Genomic DNA, 22,451 nt, shown 5'->3' on the forward strand with positions numbered 1-22,451 from the left:
CACAATGCACTTGGTCCATGATAATTCAGACGCTCTTCCATGAGCCTGATAGATTACATTGTGCTCCCGAGTCTTGTTAATTACACAGTGCTTGCTCTGAACAATGAGCTGTTGTACTTAATATTTCAGCCCATTATTCTTATTAATTGCTATTTTAGTAAAGACTCTTTTGCTTGGACATCAACTATTTTTTTTAAACAGGGTAAAATGTGTTTTCATGTATTCTATAAAGCTAACTAATGAACTTTGTCATTTATTTGACTGGACATTCAGTTTGGCGTCTAAGGATACTTACTCAAACCAAGAAGAGCTTTGGTGAAACATTTGAAAAGTATTTAATTTTAGGACAAGGACACATTAGTGGTATCGGTCTGTAGTTGTATCTGGTTCTTTACTGTTTGAAGGGAAGCTATCATCAGAAAATGGCCTACTGTTTAAATCAAGTTTTTGTGTTACATGTGTTTTGTGAATAATGTTGGCGCTTTTTTTCCTATTACTATCTCTATTATTGAATCAAAATTAGTAATTTTACAATTTTAACACTGGCCTCTGAGGGTTTTTTAAACTCAAACTTCATGCCATTTGCAGCAGGCTCTATATCATCAGAGGCAGGATTACAATGCCAGGTAACATCACTATACACAGTTGATAACACAGCATCAACCAATCACAATAGGCGATGTCGCAGCTCCCCATCTCTTAACAATGACCTTTTTGCACAGCCTCATTAGATGCTTCAATATAAAAGTTAGGATCAGAATCCGACCATTTTTTCTATGTACATGTGTTTGTAATGGCAAGCCACCCAGTAAACAGGACCCCGGGGTACCCCAAAACGTTTTAACCCCTATACATGGATCTGAAATTACTGCACAGTCCAGAGGTTCACTGCCTAAGGTAGGCTGCAGTCCAGAGACGGGGATAGTCGCCAGGCAAGGTCTAAACCAGAACGTCAGCAAGGTACAAAAATGGGAAGGCAGGGGGAATGTCAAGAAAAGCAGGCCAAGGTCAAACCGAGATGTAAGGTAATAACGAAGGAGAAGCTCTGCGTCACTGAATAGATAGGTGCTCTGAGGTAAAAATATACAATAGGAAGGATAACCCCGGCACACTACCAATCCCAAAAACATGCAATAATCCAGTAATAAGTATGCAAAAGTCTTTTTATTGATCAGGTTTGTTCAATATTTATCACGTGCATGTGCTTGGTCCAAAAATGTAGACGTTTCGGCCAGAGGCCTTCGTCAGCATGGACTTTTATCACGTAATTATATGGCAAAAGGAAAAACACTAGGCTCTTGAGCCGCATTAAGATAATGTGGAGAGTCTCTCAAATGACATACACTGTAATTAAATAGGTACTATCAGGTGATAAATGTGCACTGCATCAGGGGCGATGTAGCAGGTACTAGGTAAGGTAAGGTACAATAGAGCAGGCATGAGGAATTTCCAGAAAACAGGCCAAGGTCAAAACCGGTATATCAAACAAGCTACAAAACAGCAGGCAGGAGAGACGTCAATAAACAAAGCCAAGTTCATGCGAGACATAAAGCAAGGTGCACAGTACCAGGGAGGATGTGGCTCACAGCCAGGGCCGGACTGGGACTGAAAATCAGCCCTGGCAATTGCGAGCAGACAGGCACACCTACTATGAAGTGAATGTGAAGTACATTTGTTTGTTAGCGGATTTCTTGAGGTCTATAGCACAATTACAGCATCCAAACTGCGGTAAAGCCATAATTACACTACATGTCATTTAAGTCGCCCTACAGAAAATTCAGATTGTTCTTAAAGGGACTCTGTCAAGAGGCAGGACTATATTTGTAATAAAAAGCTCAATGGTCTTTATTACATGCTGTCAAAAAACAATTGCAGAAATGCTGCCCCCCTCCCTACACACACATACTTATTTGCTTAGATGGGGGTCTTTATTACAATTATGACCACAAACAACCAGTCAAATACATCTGGCAACATTAATCCAGCATACTCATCATAGGACAAAAAGGAGTACAATGAGCACTAACTGGTCACATAGAGAACTGGAGCTAAACCTTCAAATAGACGACATAATTAGCAGAGCCGAGTGTAGAAGAAATAGGTGTCCTTCACCCCGATCCATAAAAGTCCTTTATTTTGTTTGCTTAAAAATCATGGATGCAGGAGGACGAAGCAGCGCTGCCCGCATCCTCCTGCATCTATGGTTTTTAAGGAAACAAAATAAAGGACTTTTATGGAGCGGGGTGAGGGCCACCTATTTCTTTTACACTCGATTCTCTTATTACAATTATGGCCATATCTGATGTTAGAGCAACGTCACCTTCAGCTCTTTACAACTCTTGGGCTGGCCGAGAACGGTGTCACTGTTCCTGTCCTGGGCATGCACAGTAAATCAATGAAGCTGATGAACTTACAACCTCTCAGGAGCCACTGGCTTACAGTCATACTGGTATGGAAGGAGCAATAAGTCATTTTATTTTACCTTGACATTATCATATATTTGTTTACTTTAAAGGATCAAGATTAAAATATACTGACTGTTGCTGGCATTTACACGGGACACTTCTGCTGAACATGGATACACTGTAGTTAGTTGTTAGTAACTGTTAAATAGGTATCCCACTACTTGGACACCCCTTCTGAAGCCCTGTGTTCCCCCTCCCCCTAATGAAAATAATAACACCTATACTCATTTTTGGTGCTGGCACCGTTTCAGTGGTGTCAGCTCTGCATCTCCCAGGGCTCACATGACATTATGTCACACAATCCCTGTGGAAAATCAGCGATGGCTTCACTGTATCCCCTGTCGGAAAAATCAATACATCCAGTGGAAGTAAGAGATGCTGCTTTCTCATTTCCCTCCGATGTCAATTACATCTGTAAGAGGGAAGAATGAAGCCAGCGCTGATTGGTGGCAGGGATTGTGAAACATAAAAATGTCATGTGAGCCTTTGGAGAGGCAGAGCTGGCACCACTGAAATGGTGTTACTTTTCCTGGGTGGGTGAAAACATGGATTCAAAATAGATTCTCTGAGTAGGGAGGAACAGTTTTAAAAAGAATAGAAATGTGGTGAGAATGCTCTAAAAAATTCACTGGACTGGTCAAGTTATAGGTGTTATCCACTACCTGGACAATGCCTTTTTCAAATAAGGTTACCTCCTTTGTAAAATAATGAAGACATATACTCACATTGTACAGAGACAGAGAGGGAATGAGAGAGACAGACGGAATGAGAGAGACAGACTGGGAATGAGAGAGACAGACTGGGAATGAGAGAGACAGACTGGGAATGAGAGAGACAGACTGGAAATGAGAGAGACAGACAGGGAATGAGAGAAACAGACTGGGAATGAGAGAAACAGACTGGGAATGAGAGAGACAGACTGGGAATGAGAGAGACAGACAAGGAATGAGAGAGAAAGACTGGGAATGAGAAAGACAGACTGGGAATGAGAGAGACAGACAGGGAATGAAAGAGACAGACAGGGAATGAGAGAGACAGACAGGGAATGAGAGAGACAGACTGGGAATGAGAGAGACAGACTGACAGGGAATGAGAGAGACAGACTGACAGGGAATGAGATAGACAGACAGGGAATGAGAGCGATAGACAGACAGGGAATGAGAGCGATAGACAGACAGGGAATGAGAGAGACAGACAGAGTATGAGAGCGACATATAGAGAATGAGAGAGACAGACTGGGAATGAGAGAGACAGACTGACAGGGAATGAGAGAAACAGACTGACAGGGAATAAGAGAGGAAGACAGGGAATGAGAGAGACAGACAGACAGGGAATGAGAGAGACAGACAAGGAATGAGAGAGATAGACAGACAGGGAATGAGAGAGACTGACAGGGAATTAGAGAGACTGACAGGGAATGAGGGAGACACACAGGGAATGTGAGAGACTGACAGGGAATGGGAGAGACTGACAGGGAATGAGAGAGATAGACAGACAGGGAATGAGAGAGACAGACAGCGAAGGAGAGAGACAGACAGCAAAGGAGAGAGACAGACAGGGAATGAGATAGACAGACAGGGAATGAGAGAGACAGACAAGGAATGAGAGAGATAGACAGACAGGGAATGAGAGAGACTGACAGGGAATTAGAGAGACTGACAGGGAATGAGGCAGACACACAGGGAATGGGAGAGACTGACAGGGCATGGGAGAGACTGACAGGGAATGGGAGAGACTGACAGGGAATGAGAGAGATAGACAGACAGGGAATGAGAGAGACAGACAGCGAAGGAGAGAGACAGACAGCAAAGGAGAGAGACAGACAGGGAATGAAATAGACAGACAGGGAATGAGAGAGACAGATAGGGAATGAGAGAGAGACTGGGAATGAGAGAGACTGACAGGGAATGAGATAGACAGACTGACAGGGAATGAGAGAGAAAGACAGGGAATGAGAGAGACAGACAGGGAATGAGAGAGATAGACAGACAGGGAATGAGAGAGACTGGCATGGAATGAGAGAGGCAGACAGGGAATGAGAGAGACAGACAGACAGGGAATGAGAGAGACACACCGGGAATGGGAGAGACTGACAGGGCATGGGAGAGACTGACAGGGAATGGGAGAGACTGACAGAGAATGGGAGAGACTGACAGGGAATGGGAGAGACTGACAGGGAATGAGAGAGAAAGACAAGGAATGAGAGAGAAAGACAGGGGATGAAAGAGATAGACAGGGAATGAGAGAGACTGACAGGGAATGAGAGAGACTGACAGGGAATGGGAGAGACTGACAGGGAAAGAGAGAGACAGACAGAGACAGACAAACTACATGTACACTTACACACTCTTCATTACCAAATCTTGCAGCTCCTGATTGGTGCAGAGCAGGAGAGGAGCCACTGGGACCTGCACGGAGGCTGCAGTAGCTGAACAACAGGACCTGCCACTTCACCGGTCATGTGATCAGGCACATGATTAGTCCGATGACCTGACAGGTCCTTCACCTCAGCCTCCGTTCTGGTCCAGTACATTTCCTCCCATGCTCTGTGCCAATCACATAGATCAGTGCAGGAAGAGAGGGCAGCTCTCTGTGAACGACCCGTCAGCAGGACTTGAGGCACACATCAGATGCCATCTTCCCCTGTTCCAGCCCGCAAGCTGCGTAGTGACATCAGCAGCTGCAGCCACACAAAGGCACAGTGCTGGTGGACTGCAACTAAAGGAGACGGCGGCCCTGCAGTCTTAAATAGCTGCTGGAGGACTGGCCCTGAGGAAAATGCCATGTCGGCCTAGCCCAACTCTGATAAAAGAGCTGCATGTGCATCCTTTGAGTGAGTGAGCGAGGGCCCACTGCAGGCACCGGCCCATCTGGCACTTGCCAGAACTGCCCTATGGCCAGTCCTGCCCTGCTCACAGCAACACAAGACTATATCTGGCAAAGATTCAGGAACACTGAGGGATATAAAAGTGGTGTGGAGCTACACGGGATTCCAGGGTCTGCAGAGAGTGCAGGAAACACCCGCGGCCCGTTCTATATTTCACATACACGGGGATTGGAGGGACCCTGACCAGAAAGGATTCACAGTGGGAACACCGGTGGTGACCTCGAATTGCTTGGGATCGACTGGGGCCCAGCACGGTGGTGACTGGCACTCCGGGACTGGTAACCGGGACTGTGAGTAAAGAAACCTTGAAACCACAGAGACTGTGTCCGCCTGTCCTTGCCGGCGCCGTCACCCCGCACTTCGGCACCAACTGCCACTATTCCCCTCAATATCCTCCCCGGAGAACAGCTCCACCACCTGTGGGGAGCAGAAACATCTTAGCTGCTACAACCATACGCCCAGGAGGACAGCGACAGCAGCGGCGGCTAATCTCTGTCCGCGTACCACAGGTGGTGTCACGAGACAAATCATCTCCAACATCATTATCTTTCCCTCCCTTCCCCTTTTATTGTACGCCTCAGGGCCACGAAGCCGGGCAGGGCCACCTGTGTGACATCCCCAGACCCAACATCACCAGGCCCGGTGACAAGTATAGTTAAGACCTTACCTTGTGGGTGCTACACTTCCACATTACTGGCAGCACAAAGGCTCTGGAAAAACGCTATGACTCCCTCCCCCCTGAAAAAAGAAATCCAGCAAAATGTGCACTTCCAAATCCAAATGCCCCTCTCCCTTCTGAGCCCCACAATGTTCTTAAACCAATGTTCCAGTTAGCATCCACATGTTTGGCATTATTGCAGTGAGGAGAGCCCTTTAAATTTGCGGGGTGCAGGTTTCCAGAAGCACAAGCTGGGCAAAATGTATGTGCAATACAATGTACTGGGCACAACAAGGACTTATTTGCAATTTTTAATTCTGCAATATTTACTGTGTTTGACAACATGGGTGTTTTTCCAGAGACTAAATCATCACTACACCCATAGACAAATTCACAAAGGGGTGTAATTTTCAAAATGTGGTCATTTGAGGGGATTTCTTCTGTTCTGGCACAGGGGCTCTGCAAATGGAGTCTACTTACTATTGTAGGGAAATCTGTGCTCCAAAAATCAAATGGCACTCCTTCTCTCCTGAGCCCTGTGGTGCGGCCAAACAGTACTGTCCAGTCACATATGGGGTATTGCCACGTTCAGGAGATATTATATAGCATATCATGGGGCATTTTTACCTATTCCCCTTGTGAAAATTAGAAATCTGGGGTTAAAACAACATTTTAGTGGTAAAAATGTAAATATTTTTTGTTCACCACCCAATAATATAAAAATTTGTGACACACCTGTAGTAACAATATGCTCACTGCACCGCTGGATTAATTGGTTGAGGGGTTTATTTTGTAAAATAGTGCCACTTGTGGGGAATTTCTGCTGTTCTGGCTCTACCAATGTGACATGGCACAGCAAATCATTTCAACTAAATCTGTACTCCAATATGCACAGCTTTGATCTGAAAAATGGCAGCTCTTAGAGGAACTATGTTATAGAAGTGTCAGGGTCATCACATTACCTGACGCTACCATAGCAACCATTGGCACCTCATGATCACTTCATGGGGCTGCCGATGATGGAGGCAATTTATATTGTGCTGCTGCATTTTGGCAACGCGATTTAACTGGGAAGCAGGTGCGGGTGGATCTCAGATCCACCCGTGTCTGCGAGGCACACATGTCAGCTGATGAAATCAGTTGACATGTGCGCGGATTCCCGTCAGTTCAGTGCAGCAGCCAGCAGGGATTCCACTGACATGACCAGGGTTGTACTGGTACGTCTCTGGTTGTTAAGGGGTTATACTGGAATATAAAACTTTTTGAAATGTTGTTATTCCGTTACATTTTCATATACTGTTTACGATGAAAACTTTGATGTAGATCAGGTAATTGTTGGAGTAAAACTCGTTCTGTACAAAGTTATTCAATACTTTCCAAGTGCTTAATTAATTTGGGCAAACACGCATAACAAAATTTCCTAACATGTTGCAACAATTCTGACTTCAGATTTTGAATATGCACACTTGATTTAGTATAGGACACAAGCAGTAATCAAAGCAAAAGTTGGCTACTTTGAAGAACCTAGAATATAAGACATATTTTCAGTTGTTTCACACTTTATTGTTAAGTATTTCATTCCACATGCGTTAATTCATAGTTTTGATGCCTTCAATGTGAATCTACAATTTTCAGAGTCATGAAAATAAAGAAAACTATTTGAATGAGAAGGTGTATCCAAACTTTTGGTCTGTACTGTATACCAGGATAGGGACAAATAAACTGGGATCGTGACATGCATACCAGGAGGGTCACTGGATGGGGACATATATACCTGGAAGAGGACATTAATGCTAGGAAGGGGACAATAAACCAGGATGGGGACATGTATACCAGGAAGGGCCCAGGGTGCAGACATATATGCCAGGATTTGGACACTGGTATATACCAGGAGGATATTATGGAGAGAGACAATGTGTGTGGTGAGATAGTATACAGAGGGGTAGTGTGTGTGGTGATATACAGAGGAGCATTGTGTGTGTGTGAGGATATATATAAAGAGGGGTAGCTTGTGTGTGGGATAGTGTACAAAGGGGCAGCGTACATGAGGGATATTACATAGAGGGTCATTGTGTGTGGATAGTATACATAGTATACAGAGTTGCAGTGTGTGGGAGATATACAGAGGGGCAGTGTGTGTGGGATATTATACAGATGGGCAGTGATGGTTGGGATTTACAGATGAGTAGTGTGTTTGGTGAGGATATTATACAGAGGAGCAGTGTGTGTGGGGAGGATGTTATACAAAGGAGCAGTGTAGGGGGGCATATTATACAGAGGAGCAGTGTGTGTGAAGCATAATATACAGAGGAGCATTATGTGTGTGGGGGATTATTATACAATGGAGCAGTGTATGGAGGGGGATATATTGAGGAGCAGTGTGTGTGGGGAGATATTATACAGAGGAGCAGTGTGTGTAGGAGGATATTATACATAGGAGCAGTGTATGTGGGAGGTTATTAAGAAAGGAGCAGTGTGCGTGTGAGGCATATCCATATTATACAAAGGAGCAGTATGTGTGTAAGGTATTATTATACAGAGGAACAGTGTGTGTGGGGAGATATTATATAGAGGACCAGTGTGCGTGGGAGGATATTATACAGAAGAGCAGTGTATGGGAGGATATTATACAGAGGAGCAATGTGTGTGGGTGGATATAGAGAGGAGCAGTGTGTGGGGGATATTATACTGATAAACAGTGTGTGTGGGATAGTAAACAGAGGAGCAGTGTGTGGGGGGATATTATACAGAGGAGCAGTGTGTGTGTGTGTGTGTGTGTGTGTGTGTGTGTGTGGATATTATACAGAAGACCAGTGTGTGGGGGTATATTATGCAGAGGGGCACTGTGTGTGGGGGATATTATACATAGAAGCAGTGTGTGTGTGGGGGATAGTATACCAAGGTGCAGTGTGTGTGTGGGGTATATTATACAGAGGAGCAGTGTGAGAGGATATTATACAGAGGAGCAGTGTGGGGGGATATTACACTGAGGAGTAGTGTGTGTGGGGGGATATTATACAGAGGAGCAGTGTGTGTGAATATTATACACAGGGTATTGTGTGGGTATATTCTACTGAGGGGCAGTGTGTGTGTGGGATATTATACATGGGGCAGTGTGTGTGGGAGAGATACTTTACAGAGAAGCAGTGTATGGTGTGTGGGGGGATATTATACATGGGGCAGTGTGTGTGTGTGTGAGGGGGGGATGTGTTGGGATATTATACACATGGGTATCGTGTGGGAGTACACTGAGGGGCAGTGTGTGGTGAAATATTATACATAGGGGCAGTGTGGGAGAGAGATTATTGAAAGGGGCGGTGTAGAGGGTATATTATGGAGAGGGGAGGTGTAGGAGGTGTATTATTAATTTTCTGAGGGAAAAGCTTTATTTTCTGGAACAACTTCAAACGTGCTAACACTTTTGGCCATGACTGTGTGTGTGTGGACTGTGTGTGTGTGTGTGTGTGTATATATATATATATATATATATATATATATATATACACACACACACATACGTTTTTCCAAGAATGGTGGTGAGAGTGTGAGGGTTTGAGGGGTGGAGTCGGAGCTGTGGTGGAGCTTGGGCGGAGTCTCAAAGGGGCCCAAAAATGCTGCCAGTATGGGGCCCTGAAATTCCTAGTGGCGACCCTGTCCACATCTATCATGAAAGGTGCAATGAGATTTCACTTCACAGGGGGTGAAGAGGATCCACTTTAGCTCCCCTAATCATGGTACACAGGTAAGCCCCAACTGAAATCTTCTCCTAGAGCAGACCTGTGGAGACACACTCTTTTCCTTGACATCTGCTACAGGAGAAGATCTCAGTTGGGGCTTAAGGCCACTTTACACACAGAGATAAATCTTTGGCAGATCTGTGGTTGCAGTGAAATCATGGACATATTGTTCCATTTGTACACAGCCACAAAACTGGCACTGATTGTCCACAATTTCACTGCAACCACAGATCTGCCGCAGATTTATCTCTGTGTGTAAAGTGGCCTTTACACGTGTACCAAAATTGGGGGGGTGAGGTGAATCCTATCCCCCCTTGTGAAGTAAGTGAAATCACATTGCACCTTTAATGATACATACACTCTGAAATAGGGTTGTCTGGTGCTCCTTTTTTTGTCTTTTCTGTAGCTCGGATGACAAATAAAAAAGAAAAAGATGACATGAATAGAATAAGGAAGGAGGGGGCTTTTTAGATCTTAATCTTCCTGATTGATCCAGTGGAACAATATACTGTGCACATAAAAGACAACAGCCTCCCTTAACGCTAAGCTCTTTAAATCACCATCACTGATACTACAGGGACTCGGTGATGCCCAATGAATGCCCAAGGATCATGTTTATGAGCCAACACAAAGGTTGTGCCATAAAAGAAGAGATAAAGAATGATTCTAATGATCAAGAATGCCTAATAACCATGACCTTTCCATCTCAGTTTCTCATTACAAGATCAGGATTTCATACATTTGGGAGACTTGTTCCTGGAAATATTATCCAAGGGAATTCCAACTTCTATCCCATCTCCTTTGTTGTATTATATATCTTCTTTAGTTCTCCTGTTTTCAATTCATTTGTTTCTTAGGTATAGATTTTTGGGAAATTGATTGACCACTTATATAATCATATTGACTTAATTTTCTCAGCCCCCTGCACTGTTAATTTGTCTGGATATGATGCACCACTTTAGAGATTGATGTCTTACAGCATGTACAGGTACATTTTCTATTCCGAAACATAGGGGTCATCATGTTCAACTCCCTGCTCACTGCAGGATTCACTAAACCTTCTCAGACAGATATCTGTCCAGCTTCTGTTTGAAGACTTCTGTTGAAAGTGAACTCACCACCTCTTGTGGCAGCCTTTTCTACTCAGCCTCACTGTCAAAAAGGTTTTTCTAATATCTAGTCTGTATCTTCTCCCTTTCAGTTTCATTCCATTGCTTCTCGTGATTCTATGTGCAAATGAGAATAAGGATGATCCGTCTACACTGTGACATCTCTTCAGATATTTGTAGATAGCTTTTAAGTCTCCTCTTAAGCGGGCTTTACACGCTACGACATCGCTACAGCAATCTCGTTGGGGTCACGGATTTTGTGACGCACATCCGGCCGCTGTAGTGATGCCGTTGCGTGTGACACCTATGAGCGATTTTGCATCGTCGCAAAAACGTGCAAAATCGCTCATCGGCGACATGGGGGTCCATTGTCGAATATCGTTACTGCAGCAGTAACAAAGTTGTTCCTCGTTCCTGCGGCAGCACACATCGCTCCGTGTAACACCGCAGGAACGAGGAACCTCACCTTACCTGCCTCCCGGCCACAATGCGGAAGGAAGGAGGTGGGCGGGATGTTCATCCTGCTCATCTCCGCCCCTCCGCTTCTATTGGGCGGCGGTTCAGTGACGCTGCAGTGACGTTGCTGTGATGCTGAATAAACCGCCCCCTTAGAAAGGAGGCGGTTCGCTGGTCACAGCGACGTCGCAGGGAAGGTAAGTAGTGTGACAGGTCCGGGCGATGTTGTGCGACACGGGCAGCGATTTCCCCATGTCGCATAACAGATGGGGGCGGGTACGCACGATGGCGATATCGGACGGGATATCGCAGTGTGTAAAGCGGCCTTTAGCCTTCTTTTTTGCAAGCTAAACATTCCCAGATCCTTTAACCATTCCTCATTGGACATAGCTTGCAGTCTGCTCACCATACTGGTAGCTCTTCTCTGACCTTGCTCCAGTTTCTCAATGTTTCTTTTTAACACTAGAACTACTGGACTCGTGACACCTATATAGAAATACATGGTGCAAAGTAGTCAAAATGACTACCTCAGTAGTTCTAGTGTTAAATGTGGTGCAGAGTACTGGTTCAGTATTCCAGATGAGGTCTGACCAAAGAGGAGTAGAGGGGAATAATTACTTCATGTGATCTAGATTGAATGCTTTTGTGGATACATCCCAGAACTGTGTTTGCCTTTTTTGCTGCTGCAGCACACTGTTGACTCATGTGTCTTCTGTGAACGATTAGTATACCAAAGTCTTTTTGCTGTTGCTTAGTTTTATTCCTCCCATTCTGTATATGTTATTTTTGCTTTACTTGCCCAGATTTAAAATTTTGCATTTCTCTCTATTAAATAGTATTCTATTAGTCACTGCCCATTGTTCCAGCTTATCTAGATCCTTTTGAATCCTTTTTCTATCTTCTCTAGTGTTCGCTATCCCTCCTAGCTTTGCATCACTGAACCAGTTATTAATCCACCTTAATTAACTAACAGGGACAAGCTTTTAAAGGATAACATCAAGAGATCACATGATGAGGTGTTGTATAGGTTGTCTTATTATGAATTATGTTGAAGATCTTACACATTACACTATTATTTATTTGAAGTTATAGACCTATAAATTAAGGAGTAATCGTAGTTTATATACACTTCCTAATACCGATATTCCTCTACCTGGGATAAATCATGCCCAGTTGGGATCTGAATAATTATGTGAGCCAGTGAATTTCCAATGGGTGACTATGAGCAATGCATGTCATATTCATCAAAAGTGCACTTCGTTATATTTTGAAATGTTTCTATATGTGAGTTTTGTTATTACAATAAGAGCTTATCTGGAATATTACTTTAACATTATATATATATATATATATATATATATATATATATATATATATATATACACACACACAGTACACACCAAACGTTTGGACACACCTTCTCCTTCTCATTCAAAGAGTTTTCTTTATTTTCATGACTCTAAAAATTGTAGATTCACATTGAAGACATCAAAACTATGAATTAACACATGTGGAATGAAATACTTAAAAAAGTGTGAAACAACTGAAAATATGTCTTATATTCTAGGTTCTTCAAAGTAGCCACCTTTTGCTTTGATTACTGCTTTGCACATTCTTGGCATTCTCTTGATGAGCTTCAAGAGGTAGTCACCGGAAATGGTCTTCCAACAGTCTTGAAGGAGTTCCCAGAGATGCTTAGCACTTGTTGGCCCTTTTGCCTTCACTCTGCGGTGCAGCTCACCCCAAACCATCTCAATTAGGTTCAGGTCTGGTGACTGTGGAGGCCAGATCATCTGGCGTAGAATCCCATCACTCTCCTTCTTAGTCAAATAGCCCTTACACAGCCTGGAGGTGTGTTTGGGGTCATTGTCCTGTTGAAAAATAAATGATGGTCCAACTAAATGCAAACGGGATGGAATAGCATGCCGCTGTGAGATGCTGTGGTAGCCATGCTGGTTTAGTATGCCTTCAATTTTGAATAAATCCCCAACAGTGTCACCAGCAAAGCACCCTACACCATCACACCTCCTCCTCCATGCTTCACGGTGGGAACCAGGCATGTAGAGTCGATCCGTTCACCTTTTCTACAAAGACACAGTGGTTGGGTCCAAAGATCTCAAATTTGGACTCATCAGACCAAAGCACAGATTTCCACTGGTCTAATGTCCCATTCCTTGTGTTCTTTAGCCCAAACAAGTCTCTTCTGCTTGTTGCCTGTCCTTAGCAGTGGTTTCCTAGCAGCTATTTTACAATGAAGGCCTGCTGCACGAAGTCTCCTCTTAACAGTTGTTCTAGAGATGAGAAGGTGTGTCCAAACTTTTGGTCTCTACTGTATATATTGCATAGGATGCGCTCTCATATAGATTTATCTCTAAGTACTGACGCATGCGCCTGATCATTTGGTCATTGTATGACTTTTAAGTCTTAACACATCCGTGTAGATGATGTCTGTGAGAATTATTTCTACGTTTTGGTACATGCATGTTGCCATTTTACCATTGTACAATATTAAAGTTCTAGCGCATGCATGTTGACAATCTGTATAAGAATTATTTCTAAGTGAAAGCACATGCGCACATTCATTTTGTTACGCTGTGATTTCTAAGTTCTCGCGCAGGTGCGGGACCTTTATGATCCCGTGGTTATACTTAAGATCTGAAGCATGTGTGACGCCCTGGCCTATCAGGTCATCACAAGGGTGCAGTGCAATCTGCGCTTCTGCATGGTACCCGCTTCTCCTTGGTTACGGGTCCTGTCAATTTGGTGTTGCTACCAACAGGTGTACATAAATCCTGAGGAACACTCTGCACCACACCCACCAACCACCCATTGGGCAACCTGAGGGTAATAGGGCCACTCAGATGGAGGAATGGAAGAGGGAGGGCAGGCCGGCTGCCTTGTGCTACAACTGGGCAGGGGACAGGGGACGACGGGGTACGTGGACCCTAGGCTGGGAAGAAGCTTCACGCAGCCCAGTAATTCACCCGACGGGAACGGAGTCTTCAGGAACCATTCCCCACCCACTCCAGAATCGGGGTACTAGCGCAACGAGGGGGATAGGACTTCCCACAACCGTCCAGAAAATCCCAAGGGTGAACCCTGAGAGCAGGCTCACCTTGCTAGCCACGCAGGTGAGCGGGACCCGAGTAGTCTTAGGCGAAAGGGATCCACCAAGTTACACACAGTGCCAAGGGACAAGGCTTCAGACCAACCAGCAATACCAAAGGGGCACGGACCCAGCGTGCTCACCCAAGAGAAACAGAGCATTCAAGAGTTTGGTTTACCTGGTGTCAGCGTCAGTTACTTTGGACTGTGTGAGTACCCGATATCCCTTCACCCCCGACGGGTTCCCCACTCCATCCATCACCGGGCCCCGGGACACCAAACCCCCTACCCACGGAGGGGTTAAATATCCTGCTGCTTCAACATCGTCACCAGGCTCCCCAACAGCAGCGGTGGTCTCCCACATTACCACGCACCATGGGTGGAGTCACTAACATTATCCCATTCACCACCCCAAAACTTTCCCCCTTTTTATTTCCGAGGTAGCCGCGCGACCCCGCCTCGGATCCGGAGACCCCTCGAGCCACTATAGATCCGGGTCCGAGCAGCCCATCGGCTGTCGCGGGGGCGGCACACATGAGCAGTGTGAAAGCGGCATACTCCGAAGAAACCTGACACTGCTGTGTTACTGGCGGCTGTAATAAGTAAGTACTGTGAGTAAACCTCTCCAGGATTGGAGATTGGTGATCCCTAGAGGAGGGGGTTAAAAGGATTATAACCACCAATGAGGAGAGATCTTATGGAATACTTATAGATAATATATGCATGTAAGAGTGTGTTTATTGGTTGATGTCAAATTACATCACTACCTACCTTATTAAAAGGGGGGCAATGTTTTTTTTGGCTCATTATAGCCTCAGTCCCCTGATGAAGCCAAACATGGTGAAACATGTTGGGGAGGATAGTTAAATGCACTATAGTAGGAAAAACAGGTCCGCGGCATGGTAGTATATTTGAGAATGGAATGACTTAATAATAGTCCTCCCTTTCCGCTATGGTTTTAGATGGTCAATTTCCAATCAATAATAACAAATGTTAAGTTTTAGGTTTTGAGTTAGGGTACCTCTAGTTGTCTTTTGGCAAGTTGTGCTTATTGCCATATTATGGCACACTACTTAGTGGGCATAGCTCCCAACCAACCCAGATTCAGAGGGAATGTCCCAATTTCAAGACTCAGTCCCACTGTTCTGGTCGTCAGGGCTTTTATCCCTACTTACTACATGTTTGCAGGCACCAGCTCTACCAATGGGCCACTAGCCACAATGAGAGAAATAGGAGGATTTAGTATACTTGACCTATAGTGCAACAGGGAACCCAGAAGCAGATTATACAGGTCCACAGAGATACATCTGTACACTGCAGTGTATTTCTATGTACTTGAATTCTAGAGGTGAAGACATAATCCGATTGTTTTGTTCCTATAAAATTAATTAAAAAAATGCAAAAATCTCAATCTCTATTTAATTGTAAAAAAGTTATTTTCTTTTTTTTTTAGTGCCCTTATGTCTTGTACTGACAACCTCTACAGTTGCAGCCAGTAGCTAAAACTTTGAACCACAAGCTCTGGTGATGTCACAAGGAGAATTTTGTAATCTTGAAGCTGCATTGCAGCCTATGATTCCACAGGCAGATTATACAGGTACATAAAGATACATTGTGTATACTAGTGTATTTTTATACCCCTGTATTCTAGAGGAAGAATGAAGAGAGATCTTTTTTATTCCTAAAAAATTACTAAAAATGATAAAATAAATTAAAATAATGACATTTTAATGCGCTTTAAAATAATAATAATAATAATAATAATAATAAACATCACAAATCAGCAAATAAACATATTTGTGTCGCTGTAATCATAATTACCTGCATAACACAGCAATCAAATTATTTATGGTGATTGGAAAATGGCGTAAAAACGTGATGGGATTATTTTTCTCTATTAAACCCATAACAAAAGGTAATAAAAATGTAATGCTAAAGCCGTATTCACACGTAGCATAAACACTGCATTTTTTCTGCTGCTTTTTTCTGTAGGTTTTCTGCAGTTGTTCGCACTATATGACATAATAACTATCCTCTTATTATAATGCCTTTGCTGTGTTTTATTTTGTGTTTAACTCCTTATTTAAATAAAGCAGACCAGTAATAATGGACCTCATTGAAAAATTTAGAGGCAACAACTTCAAACAGCATATGACACACACAAGGAAAGACAGAAGTCTTTAAATATGCCTAAGTAAATACATCAGTTACACCCAAGGCTACCTCAATTAGTATATCTAAGAACAATTTTTAATGAAATAGATTAAAACAATTTAGAATTCCACCTGTGAAATGTGACACACACAAAAAATCCCAGGACCATGATACAGCCTCAATGGTATTCACCTACGGAACACAACGGTTGTTCCAATTTTATATCACTCTTATGGGATTCAAAAGTTAGAAAGATCTCTAAATGACCCTCCTTCTCTCTTTCCTCTACCTGCCAATGGAGATATAACCAAGGTTACACGCACCCTAACGGTAAAAAGGTGCCCCCATTCCTCGGCGGCTTTCCCTCCTATGATATCCCTATGCTCCCTTCTTATCGGGTAGTCTGAGGGGCTATACCATCAAATAGTAAGGGAATATAGAAAATAGTATACACTTATCTGAGATAATTCTGGTCAAAAACTCGTTAGCGTTTATTTCTCCCTTGAGGTGAAGGTGTCCCGGCTTTCATGGTCCTCAACCCAATACTATAAAATCACAAAGTCTCGACGCGTTTCTCCCCATTACATCCACTGGGGTTCATCAGGAGACGATATTTAATAAGGGGCCCAATCGCCAGAGAGTTTTCAGGGGGCTACTTGTTCTGCAGCACGCACCTCTCCATGCAGATGTATCGCATGGACGACCTGCTCTGCCATGATGTCTCCTGATGAACCCCAGTGGATGTAATGGGGAGAAACGCGTCGAGACTTTGTGATTTTATAGTATTGGGTTGAGGACCATGAAAGCCGGGACACCTTCACCTCAAGGGAGAAATAAACGCTAACGAGTTTTTGACCTGAATTATCTCAGATAAGTGTATACTATTTTCTATATTCCCTTACTATTTGATGGTATAGCCCCTCAGACTACCCGATAAGAAGGGAGCATAGGGATATCATAGGAGGGAAAGCCGCCGAGGAATGGGGGCACCTTTTTACCGTTAGGGTGCGTGTAACCTTGGTTATATCTCCATTGGCAGGTAGAGGAAAGAGAGAAGGAGGGTCATTTAGAGATCTTTCTAACTTTTGAATCCCATAAGAGTGATATAAAATTGGAACAACCGTTGTGTTCCGTAGGTGAATACCATTGAGGCTGTATCATGGTCCTGGGATTTTTTTGTGTGTGTCACATTTCACAGGTGGAATTCTAAATTGTTTTAATCTATTTCATTAAAAATTGTTTTTAGATATACTAATTGAGGTAGCCTTGGGTGTAACTAATTGATATACTACCTTCAAACTGTTTTTCTAAGTGTAAAATTTAAGTAAATACATCCCAGGGTCAAGAACTTATCTATTGTATCTATATCCCGTGCACGTTTTGTACAATAAATATTAATGTTTATTATAGTGCTTTTTAGTGTCAATTCTTGAACCTGGGATGTATGTATTTACTTAGGCAAATTTAAAGACTTCTGTCTTTCCTTGTGTGTGTCATTAACTCCTTATTTGATGCATTTTTGGTGCAGATGTGAATCTGTATTTTTAATGTTTTTTTAATACTACAGAAAAACTTTGATTCTGCACTTAAAGTGCACCAATCACCAGGATTTCCCTATATAACCTAACACCAGTGCTATACTGGCAGTATCATGCTGATTCTATACATACAGTACCTTTAGTTGTCCGCTAGGATGTATAGGTTTTGAAACACAAGCAAGTAAAGTTTGTAAAATGAGCAGCTTTTTGAATGACAGCAGCTGCCCATCAGCTGATAGTTGGGGTGGGGTTTGATAGGGATTCTCGCCCCCCTTCTTGTTCTTCCTCACCCTATCTGTTATTTATGCTAATATTATTATAGAATCGTATTACTAAGTGCTAGAAGGACCTGTGCTGATGTCATACCCATGTGACCAGAAGGGACGGGGCCTCAGCCAATATAGCTGATACCAGAAAGTAACATTATTTTTATTTTGGCTGACGTCCCACCCATTCTGGTCCCATGGGTAATACACGCCCACAGAAAAACAGACAGAGGACTGTACAACCCCCCCAGGTGAGCGCCTTTGGTATTTTTGCTAGGGTCCAATTTACTAAGGTTCTTCACAACACTTCCTTCTATCCTCTTTCACATGAGTATGACATCAGCACATGTCCTTCTAGTCACTTAGTAAAGCAATTCTACAATAGAATTAGCATAAATAACAGGGGGAGAAACAACAGGTCGGGGGAGGGAATCACTATCAAATCCCACCCCAGCTATTAGCTGATCGACAGCTGCTGCCACTCAAAAAGCTGCTTATTTTACAAACTTTCCTTGCTTGTGTTTCAAAAGCTATACATCCTAGCTGACAACTACAGGTATGTATAGAATCAGCCTGAGAGTGCCAGTATAGCACTGGCTTTAGCTTATATACGAAAATCCTGGTGATTAGTGCACCTTAATCCCTTCATGACAGGTTCCATATCCTTTTTGCTTTTTATTTGTTCTTCCCCTTGTTCCCAGAACCACATTTTTTTTTACTCTTCTGCCCACATTGCCATATGATGGCTTGTTTTTTGCAGGATGATTTGTACTTTTGAATGACACGATTCTATTTTACCACATAGTGTAATGGAAAACTGTGAAACAATTCCAATTGGGGAGTAATAGTGAAAAAAACACAATTCTGACATGTTTTTTTGGAAAAAAAAATTGTGTTGTGTATTTTTTTGTGGTAAGAATAACCTGCAATAAGATTCTACTCATTATGCCACAGTCACACATGCGAGTGACTCCGCGAGTCTCGCATCGGCATCACCCGGCTTCATTCCACTAGGAATTGCCTGTCCCCTAACCTCTTTGTCTCCCCCACACTAAGGATATAAATCGATCCCACCTTGCTGGTAATTTTAAGTGTGGTCAGAATAAGTGTAATTTATACCGGTATTTGGTATGTGTCAAATGTGTCAATTATTTCAGTAATTTTGATGGCACATGTTCTTTTGCTATTAAGCATTTCATTAATTGTAACACACCTCACCTTTATATACAGTGGTACCTCGCTTAACGAGTAACCCACTTAACGAGAATTTCGCTTAACAAGCAAAGCTTTCTGTAAATTTGTAACCCGCTTTACGAGAAAGCTTTGCTGTACGAGCAAAATCCTCACCGCACACACTCCCGGTTCCGTACATCCACCGCACTCTAACCCGCACTTGCAGTCCACACAAACACACACATGTACGCACAAACACACACAAACACACGCACGCAGACACATACAGTATTATGCTCACCTTACCTTCCGTTCCACCGCCGGGCTCATGGTTCTTGTAGTTCCCGGGTACATTGCGGCGAGTACCATGAGGCCAGCGGTGGAACGGAAGGTAAGGTGAGCATATAATATGTGTACCTTCCGTTTCATCGCCCACCTCCTGGGTCCTGTAGTGCGCTGCGCCGCTCCGCTCCACTCCACTCCAGGCATCCAGGCATCAGCATCCATAGTGACAAAGCAGGAACTTCCTGGTTCCTGTCACCGCTACTCAAAGGCAGCGCGCTGGCCAATCAGAGGCTAGCGGCTCTGCCTTTGACTCAGCGCTCTGGCAGGAAGTTCCGGCCTCATCGTTATGGTTACCCGATACACGGCCTGCACCGGAGAACAGCAAGTCCCAGGAGACCGGTGATGGAACAGAAGGTAAGGTTAGCATATAATGTGTGCTTGTATGTTTGTGTGTGTTTGTGTGCGTTTGTGCATGTGTGGAATGATAGAATAGGGGACCAGGATGAGACATTTAACACATTGTGGAACGAATTGTCAGCATTGCAATGATTTCCTATGGGAAATCTTGCTCTGCTGAACGAGTAACTTGATTAACAAGCACAGTCCCAGAACGGATTGTTCTCGTTAAGCAAGGTTCCACTGTATCTTGCTTCATGTGATACCTGTAATTTGTGTTATGTTGGTTGCACTTCGCGTAAGTTTAAAACCCGCATTGCTGAGCACTTGTGGGATGCACTTCCCCAGCCTCTTGGTAAGAAGCGGTCGATGACGGGTTTGTCGCAGCATTTTATAGAACAGCACTTGGGGTCTCTTTCATCCCTTTCTATCAGAGGTATCGAGACGGTGGATAGACCTCCAAGAGGAGGGGATTGGAGCAGGTTACTTTATTAAAGGGGAAGCCCATTGGATATTAAAGCTTGGTACTAGACACCCTAAAGGGTTAAATTATAAAGCAGATCTGTTTTATCTGTATTGATTGATTAACTTCATTGTCTGTAATTTCATGTACTTATTATACATAATGTTTATGACATGGCATTGTAATTATTTATTGGTTATATTTCTTATAAAGTCCGGAGCAGCATGTGATCCAACAAAGAATTACCCTTTATCCATTAAATATGAGTGTTTTCATCTATTGGTATCAATCTAAGTGAAATAAGAAATAATATTTCTATATACATGTATATTTATATTTTTTTCATATTTTTGTATTGTATGATGTGCAATTAATTATGCTTATGTTTTTATGTATTTTTGTAAATTTCTGTTCACTGCTCATTTAATAATTTGTTAATTAATTGACGGGATTTGTTGCTCCACCCTTAAAGATTGTGTGGGTTTTATAAGTGTGCTGCATTCACTCTGACTTTGTTATGATTAAGAACAGTCATCTGTTTGAAACGCGTTGATGGGCCATGTGTCCTCTTTTTTCACTATCATGTTTTTTCATGGATTTTAATCGTCAGTCAAGCTGCCACCAGGGGGAGCCGGAGCTCTGCAGCAGAAGACACTACACGGAGCAACAAGAACCAGGAAGTATATACACAGTGTGTGCTCGTACACTGCCTCACAGCACAGCTGGGGAGCAGAGCTGTGGGGCGTGCGAGGAATGGTCAGGCAGGCTGGGTCAAGCACAGTACGGGCAGAATGAGGACCGGAGGAAAGAGCAGAAGCGGAGTCAAGGTCAGGCCGAGGTCAGTACTAGAGGAAGCAACCGAGTGCGGAGGTAGGAGAGGGGACAGTGGAATGGGGGGATGACTAAGGGACGGAACACAGACAGGGCACGGGGGGCACAGGAACAGACAGATCAGGATATCACTCACAGGCCAGCAATCACAGGCAAAGCAGTGCTAAGCTTATAGCCAGCGCTGGTTCACTACAGATGACAGTATTTAAAGCATCCGAGCACCGTATCCACATCCAGTTGTCTGGTGAGCTGTATGAACTTTTTTTTTAATGCTCAGTGGGCCCCTAAACTTAAACGTGTCGACCTACGGCAACCAATGTAAAAGCAACACTGCACCAACAGAGGGAGCAACCAGGTGCCCCACAGCTTCCATGCTGTACGGCACAGCCCCAATAACTCCAGATCACGCCACCCCACAAGCACAGCACCACAACAAGAATGACCATTACAGCATAAACACCAAACAAGAGGAGCTAAAAAAATCTCACCTTCCACATGGTCTCAAACAGAAAACTGAAGGCAGTTAGTTTAGGACCAAATAGTTGGAATGATAATACCAAGTAAAAGAAAAAGAGAGGGAAAAGTATGGAATATGCTATAACTGTGGATAACAAAAAGAAAGGACCACACATCCAAAACTGTTACATTGATTTATTGTTTGCTGTGCAAAAATATTCCAAACTGATATTATTCTTTATTGTAGCACCACCTAGTGGATATAAATTGAATGCAACGTAATATAATATACACATATCCTCCTGAGCTGTAGTTGTTATTATTATGGGGGCCCCTTCTCATGTACAGCATCATGGAATTAATGGTGCTCTATAAATAATAATAATAATAATGATAATGATAATACACACATATCCTCCTGAGCTGTAGTTATCGTAGAGGACCATCCCTTGCCACATTAATGGATGGCATT

The sequence above is a fragment of the Anomaloglossus baeobatrachus genome, chromosome 5 (genome assembly GCF_048569485.1).
Source record: "Anomaloglossus baeobatrachus isolate aAnoBae1 chromosome 5, aAnoBae1.hap1, whole genome shotgun sequence".
In the NCBI taxonomy this organism is placed as follows: domain Eukaryota; kingdom Metazoa; phylum Chordata; class Amphibia; order Anura; family Aromobatidae; genus Anomaloglossus; species Anomaloglossus baeobatrachus.